The sequence below is a fragment of the Theropithecus gelada genome, chromosome X (assembly GCF_003255815.1).
Source record: "Theropithecus gelada isolate Dixy chromosome X, Tgel_1.0, whole genome shotgun sequence".
Lineage (NCBI taxonomy): Eukaryota > Metazoa > Chordata > Mammalia > Primates > Cercopithecidae > Theropithecus > Theropithecus gelada.
The window spans coordinates 49,111,340-49,124,888 of record NC_037689.1 but is presented as its reverse complement, the minus strand read 5'-3'; the positions used below and the strand labels follow the sequence as shown (position 1 = coordinate 49,124,888).

General features: G+C 36.1%; 1 long non-coding RNA gene across 1 annotated transcript; it reads left to right on the top strand.

Annotated features, from left to right (window-relative positions):
- Positions 1 to 502: 502 nt before the first annotated feature.
- Positions 503 to 12,248, top strand: LOC112615057. Its single transcript, XR_003117268.1, has 2 exons — positions 503 to 620; positions 10,781 to 12,248. It is a non-coding gene; the product is annotated as an uncharacterized LOC112615057 (long non-coding RNA).
- Positions 12,249 to 13,549: the final 1,301 nt, after the last annotated feature.

The following is a 13,549-nucleotide window of genomic DNA, read 5'->3' as shown; positions in this document are numbered from 1 at the left end:
TCTTTTAATTTCTGTTTCCTCTTTTGTCACCACTTTCGTGTTTGTTGAAATTTTTTATTCAATTTAAGTTATTCTATTGGATTTTTATCTGAGGCTAATTAAAAACATTTCTACACATTTTTTGACAACCTCTCCTTCAGAAGATGAGATTGATGGCCCATCCCAGAATTCTGAGCCAATCTTAGTGACCCTCTTGTATCCAATTCAATGAAACAGTTGTGATGCTACATAAATTTCTAGGCCGAAATTACAATCTACTGTCATTACCTATTGTCACCAGCAGAAGGCGCATCTTGCCTTTCACGCATTTTCAAAGTTTGTGTTTTCACGGGTCATTTCCTACAGCCTGTAGAGCTTCTGGGAGCAAATAAATCACAGATTGTTCAGAGACGAATTGCCTGAGGTCTGTCTACGTGCATATGTCTTATTCTCAGTTTCAAAGGATGGTCTTGTTAATATAGAATCCTGTGTTGACAATTTGTTTTCTTTTCTCTTTGGGAAGATTCAGCTCCATTTTCCCTGGTGGTAGGTCTCCATGGATGCTATTGAGAAGGCACTTCTCAAAGTCGACAAGGACGAGGACATCTTTCCACCAAATACCACCTGGTTTATAACAAAAGGTTTGTCATCATTTAAGTTATTGTTCACCTGTTGGTAACATGTCCTTATTTCTCTTGCAATATTGGTAGAGAGACATTTGTTCACTTCATTAATATTCTTCATATTTCATGTGTATGTCAAATATATAGTATGCTAAAGTATTTCAAAACTTTATAGCTATTTTTAATTAAAATTATTTATATAAACTAATTAATTCATATAAATAAAATGATTTCACTGACAGTAAAAACAAAATTAAGCAAAGGAAAAGCTAGCATAAAAATAACAAAAGACAAAGAAATCCAGGTTTCTTTCTTATTATAATACAGATTTGAACAAATTATTTAAAAATGTTAAAAATATAAGCATAGTTCTGAGCAAAATATTAAAATACTAACCCTTTTCCTTATAAATGGTGATGATGATAATGTTGACCTGGATGAGAAATTATATAAGAGCACCCGAAATCTTCCATAAAGAAAATCAAGTGACATTTGTATTAACTATGGCAAAAAGCTTGTATCTATAATAATTATGTAATATTTAATAACATTCAACTTTGGCAAAGTAGTTTATATACTTTATATAAGATAGCTCAAATCTGAATCAATACAGAAACAATGTATAGTACATAAGTGAGAGTAAAAAGAAAATATACATATATGTATGCTTAAAGTGTAATAATTTTGGTATTTCAAATAATAAAATTATAGCCTAGTTAACAAACGATATTAGGAAAAAGAATCAAAAATAGATACAAAAAATATAAAAGATTGATAAGTATATTAAATATGATTAAGATACATTTTATATTTTTACCCTAGTATCAGAGTATGAAAGGAGTTTAAAATGTTACTCTCTTTCTGGAAATAAATTTGATGATCCAGCAAAGTTTTAAAATTTGCATGCCTTTTGCATGTTAATTCTACTTCTAGGACTGTATTTGACACAACTAACTTAAATACATGCAAAAGAGTATCAATGCATAAAAGACAAAACAGTTGTGAGATAAATTATAGTGTGTCCATATTGTGACTTCTGTACAACTTTTATAATATTTCAGGTAAATTTATACATATTTCTGAAAAATATCTTCAAGTTACATTATCAGTAAAAAGGACAAATTATAAACTTCCAAATATGTGCCTAGATTTATAAATGTTATGTATGTAAATATATGTATATGTTTGCATTTGGTAATATATACATTTGATGGCTAATTATGGTTATTTTGCAAAGAAATATTCATTTCCTTGTTTTGGAAGTTTTACACAGAGCACATGCCATATTCGTAATTAATAAAAGTCAAAGAAATAGTCTCATGATGGCATGTTACTAAAGGTTGTTTTGATATATTTATGATCTTTATTTTGTATCTGTAGACATAAGTTTAAATGGTAATTTATATATGGCAATTTCATGTAAATTGATAGATACAAATATGTAGTCCAATTTGCTTCCTTCACTTGGAAAAATGTATTTGAAGTGGGTGCATGCTTTTGTGTGTATGAGAAAATCAGTTCCTTTTCATTGTTGAATCTGAATTCTATTGTATAGTTATAGTTATACCACATATTGTTTACTCATTTACCAAATGATGGACATTTCGGTTCTTTCCACATTTTTACTGTTGTACAGAAAGTGGCCGTGAACATAGTTTTTAGAAGTCTTTGTATGAACATAAGCTTTCATTTCTCTGGAGTAAATAGAAGGGCTGGAAGTAGAAGGTCTGGATCATATGGTGGTGTGTGTTTAACTTATTGAGAAACTGCCAAAATGTTTTTCGAAGTCCCTGTACCATTTTTCAGTCCTAATATCAGTATATGAAGCACCAGTTGCTCCATATCCATGCCGGCTTTTGGTTTTGTGACACTTTTTAATTGCAGACATTATAGAAGGTGTGAATTGGTATCTGAATTGTGGATTTTATTTGTATCTTGCTGAGGAGTAAAAGTGTTGGGAACTTATTCATGAGCTTATTGAATATCTTTTACTGAAATATTTAACCATGAATGTTGCGCAATATTTAGTAGTCATTTTAGTATCAAGTGGAATCATTCTTTATGTATTCCAGATACAAGCTCTTTGTTCAGGTAAATGTATTGTTAGTATTTTCTCTAGGTTTATGACTTGTCTTTCATTTCTTGACTTTTAGGAAAAGTTCTTTTTTATATTTGATAAAATACAATTTATCTTTTTGTATTCTAAGAAATCTTTCCCTACAGCAAGGATTGAAATATTTTATCCTGTAAGTTTTATAATTTTATAATTTTTGCTTTTATATTGAGGCCTAAGATCCATTTCGAATAAATTTATGTAATGTAAGATTGGCATCCAGGTACATTTTTCCATTTGGTTATTCAATTGTTATAATACCTTTTAAAACAACTCTTCTTTATTCCATTAGATTAGCTGGCACCGATGTCCAAAATTCACTGGCCATATTTCTGGACTTTTTATTATGTTTAATTAAATGTTTTTTAAATGCCTTGCTGTAGTCTTCTTTGGGTTAAATCTACTTAGTGTTCTATAACCTTATACTTGGATATTGATATCTTTCTCTAGGTTTGAGAAGTTCTTTGTTATTATCCCCTGGAATAAACTTTCTACCCCCATCTCTCTCTTTACCTTCTCTTTAAGGCCAATACCTCTTAGAGTTTCCCGTTTTAGGCTGTTTTCTAGCTCTTGTAGGCATGCTTTATTCTTCTTTATTCTTTTGTCTCCTCTGACTCTGTTGTTTTAAATAGCCTGTCTTTAAGCTCACTAATTCTTCCTTCTGCTTAATCAATTCTTCTGTTAAGAGACGCTGATGCAATCTTCAGTATGTCAATTTCATTTCTCAAATAATTCTGCTTGATTCTTTTTATATTTCAATCTTTTTGTTTAATTTATCTGATATAATTCCGAATTCCTTCTCTGTGTTGTCTTTAATTTTGTTGAACTTCCTCAAAGCAGATATTTTCATTTGTTCTTGTGAAAGGTCGCATATCTCTGTCTCTCTGGGCTTGGTCACTGGTGCTTTCTTTATTCATTTGGTGAGGATGTGTTTTCCTGGATAGTCTTGAGGCTTGTGGATGTTCTTTGGTGTCTGGGCATTGAAGAATTAGGTATCTTTGTATTCTTTGTAGTTTTGGGAAAGCTTTCCAGGTATTCAAAGGGACTTCGGTGTGACCTAAGTCTTTAGTCACTGCAGCAGTATCTGCATTAGTGAGCACCCCAAGCACAGTAATACTGTGGCTCTTGCAGTCTTATAGAGGTATTGCTTTGGTGTTGTTAATTAAGATCCAGGAAAATTCCCTGGATTAGCAGACAAACACTCTTGTTTTCTTCCCTTACTTTATCCCAAACAGAGTCTCTCTCTGTGCTGAGCTTCCTGGAGCTGGGGGAAGGGTGACACAATCACTCCTGTGGCCACCAGCACTGGGACTGCATTGGTTCATACTAAAAGCCAGCACAGCACTGGGTCTCACCCAAGGCCCACAGTCACCACTGCCTGGCTACCATTTATGTTCACTCAAGGCCCAAGGGCTCTACAGTCAGCAACTGGAAAATCCAGCCATGCTTGTGTACTTCCCCTCAGGGCAGCTAGTTCACCCTGGACCTGGGCAGGTCCAGAGATGTCACCCAGGAGCCAGGTCCTGGAGTTGGGAGCCCTAGGTATCTACCTGGTGCTCTATTGTACTGTGGCTGAGCTGCAAGACAAATTCCTTCCCATTTTTGCCTCCCGTTTCCTAAAGCAGAGGAGTCTCTCCCCAGGGCTACCACCATCCCCATCCCATGGTGAGTACTGCTTGGCTACGACCATTTACTCAAGTCCCAAGGGTTCTTTACTTAGCTTGTGGTGAGTGCTCCCAGGCTTGGGACTCTCCCTTCAGGGTAGCGGGGGCTTCCCACAGGCCTTGAGAAGGTCCAGAAATGCCATCCAGGAGCCAAGGTCTGGAATTGGGAATCCCAGAAGCCCTTATGGTGTTCTATCCCATTGCAGCTGAGCTGGTACCTCATCTGATTTTTGGTTCTTATGAAAGTGCTTTTTTGTGTGGATAGTCATTCAATTTGGTGATTCTGCAGAGAGGGTGATCACTGGAAGATTCTATTTGTCCATCTTGCTCTGCCTCCCTTAGAGTCAGACACCTTTAACAGATCTGAAAAGAAACATGTACCATGTATTCTCTCTGAGGGAAGGCTCCATCTACATAACAAGGCCACCTTTGCTAGTCAAGCTTCTTTCTTTCTCTTTCTCTTAACCTGTCTTACCTTTAAGTCTGATTTACCTGTTTCTGGTCATGCTCTGAGTCTGCATTCTTTACTGTGGCCTCAGGATGGTATATAAGTTTCTGTAACTCTTTGGGACATTGGGTTATCATTCTGAAGGCTCCTGTGTATGCAGGTTAAATAAATTTGTGTGCCTTTTCTCCTATTAATCAATCTACCTCATGTCAGTGATTTTTAGCAAACCTTAGGAGGCCAAGAACCTATGGCTCCCACAAGGTGAAATGTTTTGATTTCCTTAACATCAGTTGAAATAATTAGGGCTCGAAGAAGGAACAGATTACGAAATAAAGACAGGCCCCTCTACACTGTCCAAAAGTGATCTAAGCTCAGCAACAAAGCATTATTTTCTTCAGAAGTTTCAACAAAGATATATTTTATCCCCTCTAAATTTTACCTGCCTCTGATAGTTAGCAATTATTTCCTGGGCATTCATCCTAGATTGTTGCTAAGCAATGAATATAAGCTTGTATCTTCTCATTTTACCATTTGCTACATAGAATTTCTTGCATGACTCTGCCAAAATATTGCTTTTCATTTAAAAAATTTATTAAGTATGCTTATCTTATGTAGGATTTAATGTAATTTTCTGTGTAATACAATCTTTAAAGAGAGAAAATGAAATTTGTTGGGTCATTGACTTTTATATAATTTGTTCAATTTGTAATCACATTTTCAGTATGGAAACACACACACCCACGTGCACGTGCGCACACGCACACACACACACATACACAAACACTGAATTAGATTTCAAAAAAAAAAAAAAAAGGAGACCTTATTACCACTAAGACATATGCTTCATCTGATTTGATTCAGCTCATTTCCCTGGAAGAGATGCCTGCTGGGAACTGGACTTTTTCTTGTTTTGAATGCACCAAAACACCAATTATAAATACTGGTATAGCATTTTGTAATCATATTTGTAGTTTATTTTCTATTTTATAAACTTGCTATAGTTTATTTTTCTGTGGATTACTTAAGCCATGCAGAGTTGTTGGTATACTGGAAATAATATTTTCCTGTGTTGGGGCCAAAGGCTTGGCTGTCTGAAGGTTCACTGAAAAATCAAATTACAAAGGGCAGATTAATTGGAGAAAAGACATACAAATGTATTTAACGTGCATGCACGGGAGCAGAGGAAATTATTGATTTTTATGCTTAGGTTCAACAAAGTATAGACAACTGTATTGAAATTTGATTGGACAAAAAAGATGATCCAATGCCAATAGACTAGTGGGAAAATCCAGCAAGGACTGTCTAGATTCTTCTTGGCCTCTCCGAGCATGCATTTTTTCTTTCTGGGTAAGGGGCAGACCCTTTCTGGAATGTAGGTCTTTTGACCTACAGTAAAAAAAATATGGATCAAATAATTTATTTATAGCCAGTTTTTACACAGAAAGGCAGAGGGAAATTAAAGAGTCATATTTTTAGGTTTTATGACTAGCTTTGGGGAAAAGGGGTTCTAGTTTCTATGACCTGCCTTGAGGAAGAGGGATTCTAGTTTCTGTGGCTAGCCCTGGGGGAGAAAGGGACTGAGACACAGAAAGACAGGACAAGGTCATAGGAAAGCTTTTGTGTCTCAGGCTGCTTCTGAAGCTTTCATTGTGGGATATTGTTTTCTGAGGCCCAGCACCTGCAATCACAGTGAAAGGGTCCAAACCTAGGATTGAGGTTTAAAGAGTTCTTGAGCAAGTAATTAAATTTCTGCAAGCCTCAACTAACTTTACTGGCAAACGAATATAATTATCCTGTCTCATAATCCTGAGAAAATGTCAAAAACACCAGAACGTAGTATGATCAAGATCCTCTTCCTAGAACAGAGAAACATCTTTTTGCCTTTCCCCCTATTTTAATTGTTCTAACAATATTCTTTCTATGCCATTCCCAAGTCTAAGTCTTGGCTATAGCAGTTATAAGAAAAATCTCTCACATTTCCTTTCAGTTTATTTGGTTTTTAAAAAATATTACTAAGTAGAAGGGCATTTTAACCTTAAGTATATATTTTAAAAGGTCATCCTTCTGTAGGTTTTATTATCATGCTTTCTTTGCATCACAGACCAAGTCACTCTATTTGTCTTTATCTTTGTAATTTGCACAATGACATTCTCTAAGATTCAAAGTGAACTTGAAATTTTTAAGAAACCAAATTTATTTTAATGTATTTAGATTTTTATAGTTTTCTCTTCCAATCTGTTGCTCAAATATCTACAATATGACAATCAGTCATATTTATGTTTTTTAACTATTTATCTCTTTAAAACAAAATATTTATGTTGGTATCTTAAAAGTAAATAGTATTGTTTCCTATAGTCAACTATTTATCCTAGTATTATTTAATAAATAATAGATCTGCCTACTGAGCTGAGGATTTTACACATATCTTAAAATTGTATGTATACTAGGGTTTATTTCTGGGCTAACTCTTCCATTTTATTAGTCTATTTATGTACCATTACCATACTTCTGTTTGTATTAGATAACAAATTTAGCATTTGTTGGCCAAGATTGCTAGAAATCTTAATTTCCGAAATTCTGTTATGATTGCATTGTTCTTTATTCCTCCCCATGCCTTTTGGAGTCATTTTGGTTAATGAGAAGGTAACCTTATTAGGACCAAACCACACACATTTCAAAATAGATATTTGTGGAGCAAATTGGTCAGCAGGGGTAGGAAAAGGCAGGGAAACACCACTTTTTTGAAAAATATTCTGTTCCTCATTTTTGTACTAGGCCTTCTTCCATAGGAAAATAATGTACAACTTTAACAATATAGGGTTTTTCCCTAAATACATTAATGAATGAAATATTGCATTTGCCAAGATCAGATAAAAATCTAAATACATTACTCCATTACTTAGGTCATTATGATTGTATCTCTTTCAATGGTCTTTTAAGAGTAAGGATAAAGAATTAAACTATGTTATTGTTTTGGCAATTACATTGTGGCTCCTAACTGTTTCACCATTCTGAATCTGATGCATGATGATTTCTAAATGCAATCTAAATATATTATAAGAGTTACACTTTATATTCAGCAAAGAAACACTTATATTTATTAACATGAAATCAGCGGCCGGGCATGGTGGCTCACGCCTGTAAGCCCAGCACTTTGGGACACCAAAGTGGGCAGATCACTTGAGGTCAGGAGTTCGAGACCAGCCTGGCCAACATGGTAAAACCTCATCTCTATTAAAAACACAAAAATTAACTGGGCATGGTGATGCACACCTGTAGTCCTAGATACTTGGGAGGCTGAGGCAGTAGAATTGCTTGAACCCAGGAGGTGGAGGTTGCAGTGAGCTGAGATTGTGCCAGTGCACTCCAGCCTGGGTGACAGAGAGAGAGTCTGTCTCAAAATAATTAAATAAATAAAATAAAATAAAAATAAAATGAAATCAGTGAGTGATAGTTCCCTTTGAAGTTCACTTAAATGTTGCCCTTTTCTGTGTCAGTGAGACAATTATTCACTGAATTAACAATCAGTGAGTGAAACAGTGTTAAAAGGGAAACAAATGATAAATCAAAAGAGGGTTCTGCTTAAAGAATACTTTAAATTTTAAGAATTCTGCATAAATAATTTTAATGCATATTAGAGTGTGGTGAGTACTTAAATGAGTCACTGGGTATGATGGAACATTAGAGGAGGGAGAAATTACTGTCATATATGGCGGTCTGGTGTGACTTTATGATGAAGTCTTGACATGATATCAGAACGACACCTTGACAGATGACTTAGATTTGGGGTTGATGAGATGGCATTACTGAAGAGTTGAGACAAAGCTATTGAGGTGTGAAGACTCTGTATATGTTCAGGGAATACTTGGTAATTTGTTGTCTGGGACATGGAGTGTGTGAGAAAAAAAAAAAAACCGTAGGAAATAATTTTGGAAAGACAATTGGAAACCATATGGCAGAATATAGATTTTTTTTTTTTTTTGGTGATTTGGGACCCATAAAGTATTGTTTATAAAGGCATTGGTAGAAGTGGTACCATGCTTTAGAAAGATTACAAACAGATTATTTTACTAGTTAAGCAGTTAGGCTGGATATTTGTAGTTCTATTGAGATTCTAGGATTCTAAAATCTGAAATCACCAGATTCAGAACAGTCTAGATAATGTTAATTTTACCAATGATCAGAAAAGTTCATCCACTAAGCCATTTCAACCTTTGTGCTATAATGTTCGATGTCAAATTCATATTTTTCCTTGTCCTTCCTTCATTTAATGAAAGATGTTAATATCCTTTGAAGGAGTTAACAGAACTATGTAATCCTGGCTTTCTAAACTATCAGAATAACAAATGTTATAAGATATATTAAAAAGTTTTCTATTGCATTACAATAATCCTGAAATATGTCATTTGAACATAAATTTGAGTTAAATTTGCGTCATATATTACATTCTTTTCCTCAGTATAGCTACAAGTCAATGCGCCTTCAAGATATCCCCAGATTAAGGAATTTAATTTAATGTTTAGCTAATTTGATGTTTCACATGAAATTATTAGTTTAATTTTTAAATAAAATCTATACTTAAAATCCAAACTCAACTTTGTCATGTGCTTTATTTATTGAATTATTGAGACACATGGTTGATATTCCTTTTGACAGACACTGAAAATGTAAATGAAGTCAACTCAATAATTAACTGGAGTGCTCATGCATTAAAAGAAGTGACTAAAGAAGTCGCAAAATCTAGTTGTAACTGCTTATAGTTCGTTAGTGGAAACCAAATCAGTTCTTAGTGACATGTAATCTTGTTATGTTTTTATAGCTCATGTATAATTTTTATTAAAAACCAAATGTCTATAACAGCATAATTATCAATTTTGTTTAGAAACTAACATTAACTGCTATATGAATGCCTGTAGCATAGTAATTTGGGAAACTGACAGCAATCAGGCTTAGTAATTCTTAGAATATGAGGAGATTTTCAAAGTTTAATGTTTATCAATCTTGTAGGTGCAAGGTTGTTTAATATATACTTGACCATTGGTGTCTTCACAGTTGAGATGCTAACATATGGAAATATATGAGAATTATATAGGACCTTGTAATGGATTGGATACAATAGGTGAGAGAGTGTATTAATCTTGACCCCTAGATTTTGGCTTGCATAAGGAAATGGCTTGGTGACCGCAATCACGGAAATAGCAGTGAGTATGAGAAAAACAGAGATGAGAGATAAAAATCTCATTTTTGCATTTACGTATTATTCATATGATTTTAGAATGCCTTTTATTCAACTGGGTGGAGATGGCAAGAATTCCCATTGGATACTGAGATGTGGAGTTCAGAATAGGGGTTGGTGACAGAGAGATAAATTTTGGGAGTTACCAGTATGTAAACTGCCAACTGAAGGGTGGAAATAAACCAGACTTCTCAAGACAACTGTGAAGAACACAAGAAGAAATTGGTGTCCTGGGATTGAGGCATGGTGTATTTATTATTTACTGCCCTAGTAAAGGAGATTGATCATGAAAATGAGACCAGGAAAAGGCAGCTAAAATATATAATGACATTTAGAAGACATGTCATAGCAGTTACAGGATCAAAATCTTTAAAAGTGCTACTGAGATTAAAATGAAGATTGACTAATGATAATGATAATGACAATGATATTTAACATTTATTGAGTGATTATTATTTTCTGGGTACTAAGTGTTTTACCTGGATTGATTCAATAGTACTCGAAAACACCATAAGGGTGAATACTATGATCTTCATTTTACAGATGAAGAAAATAAGGCTTAGAAAAGGTAAGAAACATACCCAAATTAACACAAGTAGTAATTAGTGCATGTAGGATTGGAATCCAGACAATATGGGTCCAGAGACTATACTCTTAGCCTTTATGCTATATTCCATTAAAATGGTCTGAAAAACATTCCTTGAATGTTTCCCTAAGCATGAAAAACAAACAGGAATTTCTCAATGCAGAAAGGACTAAAGCTGTCAAAGGTGTGCTTTTTGTCTGCACAAACAAGTTTCCGTTGAATGATAGAATGAAGAGATACTGACTTCCCTGGAGTCTCCAAACTTGAGTAGTCAGGTAAGGATCCTTGAATAACAAGACAGCAAAGTAAGTATTATCCCTCCTGGGATTTTGGTTGGTTATGCCATTGTGTTGAAAATTTGCATTCCATTTTACCTTGGGGAATTACACTTCCTGAGACCTCAATTTAGGAGGCTTAAGTGAAGATAATCCCTCCCCAGTTACACTTGGCCTGCATAAACCAAGCAGATCAAAAGGAATGCTATGTTCAATTACTCAATGAATTGGTCGATATTGGCCTCCTTGATATATAAAACTCCATTAGTCAAAAATATCTTCTAAATCTGATGCCTTGCTTTACTCCAGAAGGTTGATTCTTTGCTACAGCCCTAATCTTTGGAAATTGCGATGTTATTTTTCTGGACTATCATGGCATATTTAAGCCAGGAACATGGGGTCAAGGATACCTCTGCAGATGTTGTTCTGGATTTCAGGCAACAGTTTGGAAATTTTAAGTAACTCTCATGTTATTTGAATTAGGTAAAGTGTGTTCACATTTGGACATCATTTATTCTTTGGTGTACCAGGGATCCCCAAGAACTCTCTCAGGATAGATGATTTGTTAGAATAATTCACAGAACCCAGAAAAGCTATTATAAGTTGGGCATGATGGCTTGCATCTACAGGCCTAGCTGCTTGGGAAGCTGAGGTGAGAGGATTCCCAGAGCCCAGGAGTTTGAGGTTGCAGTGAACTATGATCATGCCACTGCACTCCAGCCTGAGTGACAGAGCAAGACCCCATGTCCAAAAATAAAAATAAATAACAAAGAATAAAACAAAAGCTATTATACTCATAATTACAGTTTTTGTTTTACAGCAAAAGGGTATACATTAAAATCAGCAAAGGGAAAAGGCACATAGGGAGAGAGTCCAAAAGAAACCAGACTGAAGCTTACAGCTATCCTCTCCCTGCAGAGTTATATGAACAGTGTTTAATTCTTCCAGCACGTGATATGTGACACAGCACATGCAAAGTGTTACCAGCCTTGGTCATAGAACCATGGAGGGTCTGGATCATTGACCTTTGCTACTCAGTTCCAGCCCCCACAGAGGTCAAAATGATACATGTCCTAAAGTGCCAGACATACAAAAGCAGATATTTAGCACTGAAACACATATTTAGCATAAACTATCTGGTGTGCCCCAGATAGTTTCTACTAAAAATACAAAAAATTAGCCAGGTGTGGTGGTGCACACCTGTAATCCCAGCTACTCGGGAGGTTGAAGCAGGAGAATCGCTTGAACCCGGGAGACGAAGGTTGCAGTGAACCGAGATCATGCCACTGTACTCCAACCTGGGTGACAAGAGCGAGACGCCATCTCAAAAAAAAAAAGTCCCATCCCAAATGTTATTAAAACTATTTTACTTGCAATTGACAACTATTTCCATGCCATGGATAAAATGTCTGACTTGCATCAATAGGTCCTCTCCTTTTTGGGAAAGTACTTGTACTTGGAGTGACATATAACCCGTGTTATATCTGTGGGAGGTCTTTTCTTGAGATTTCTGGAAAGACAAGGACCTTTCCCACTGCATTTAATATAGTTGGGCAAGCTGGATCTAGGGCAATGTTTCTCAAATGTAATGCAAACTAGATTTGCTAGGGAGCTTGAAAACAGTTATTGTCCTGATAGCACCTCACCTCAATTTATCCATAATCCATGACTGAAAAACTTTGTTTTGGCTGGGTGCAGTGGCTCACGCCTGCAATCCCAGAACTTTGGGAGGCCAAGGCAGGCGGATCACCTGAGGTCGGGAGTTGGAGACCAGCCTGACCTGGAGAAACCCCATCTCTACTAAAAATACAAAATTAGCTGGGCGTGGTGGCACATGCCTGTAATCCCAGCTACTTGGGAGGCTGAGGCAGGAGAACCTGGGAGGTGGAGGTTGTGGTGAGCCGAGATCACGCCATTGCATTCCAACCAGGGTAACAAGAGCGAAACTGTCTCAAAAAGAAAAAAGAAAAAAAAAGAAAAGAAAGAAAAGCTTTGTTTCAATTTTTTTGTTTGTTTGTTTGTTTTGAGACAGAGTCTCTGTCGCCCATGCTGGAGTGCAATGGTGCGATCTTGGCTCACTGCAACCTCCGCCCCCTGCGCTCAAGCCATTCTCCTGCCTCTGCCTCCTGAATTGCTGGGGCTATAGGTGCCCACCACCATGCCCGGCTAATTTTGTATTTTTAGTAAAGATGGGGTTTCACCATGTTGGCCAGGCTGGTCTCGAACTCCCGACCTCAGGTGATCCGACCGCCTCCACCTCCCCAAGTGCTGGGATTACAGGCATAAGCCACTGTGCTGACCTCAATTGTTTTTCAATTATCTAATGGAGAAATCATTTTAAAGGATGAAATGAGTAGCAGTGGTTCATTATCATTTTCACATCTTGACAGACAGTGGGTTCCATGGAAGACTGAATAAATTTAGATTGGTGTCCCTACTTCAAATTCAATTTGCCGTTATGTTGGTGAGGATAGGTTGTGTTGAGAAACTGCATCTCTAACAAGTGCACAGGTGGTGCTGCTCAAGGACCGCCCTCAGGGAACCAGTGCTCCACTGTGAGGAAAAGTATGAGTATGCTGGCTAGAAGCCTGCTGTGCTGTGACTAGTGAGAATCACGAAAAGACT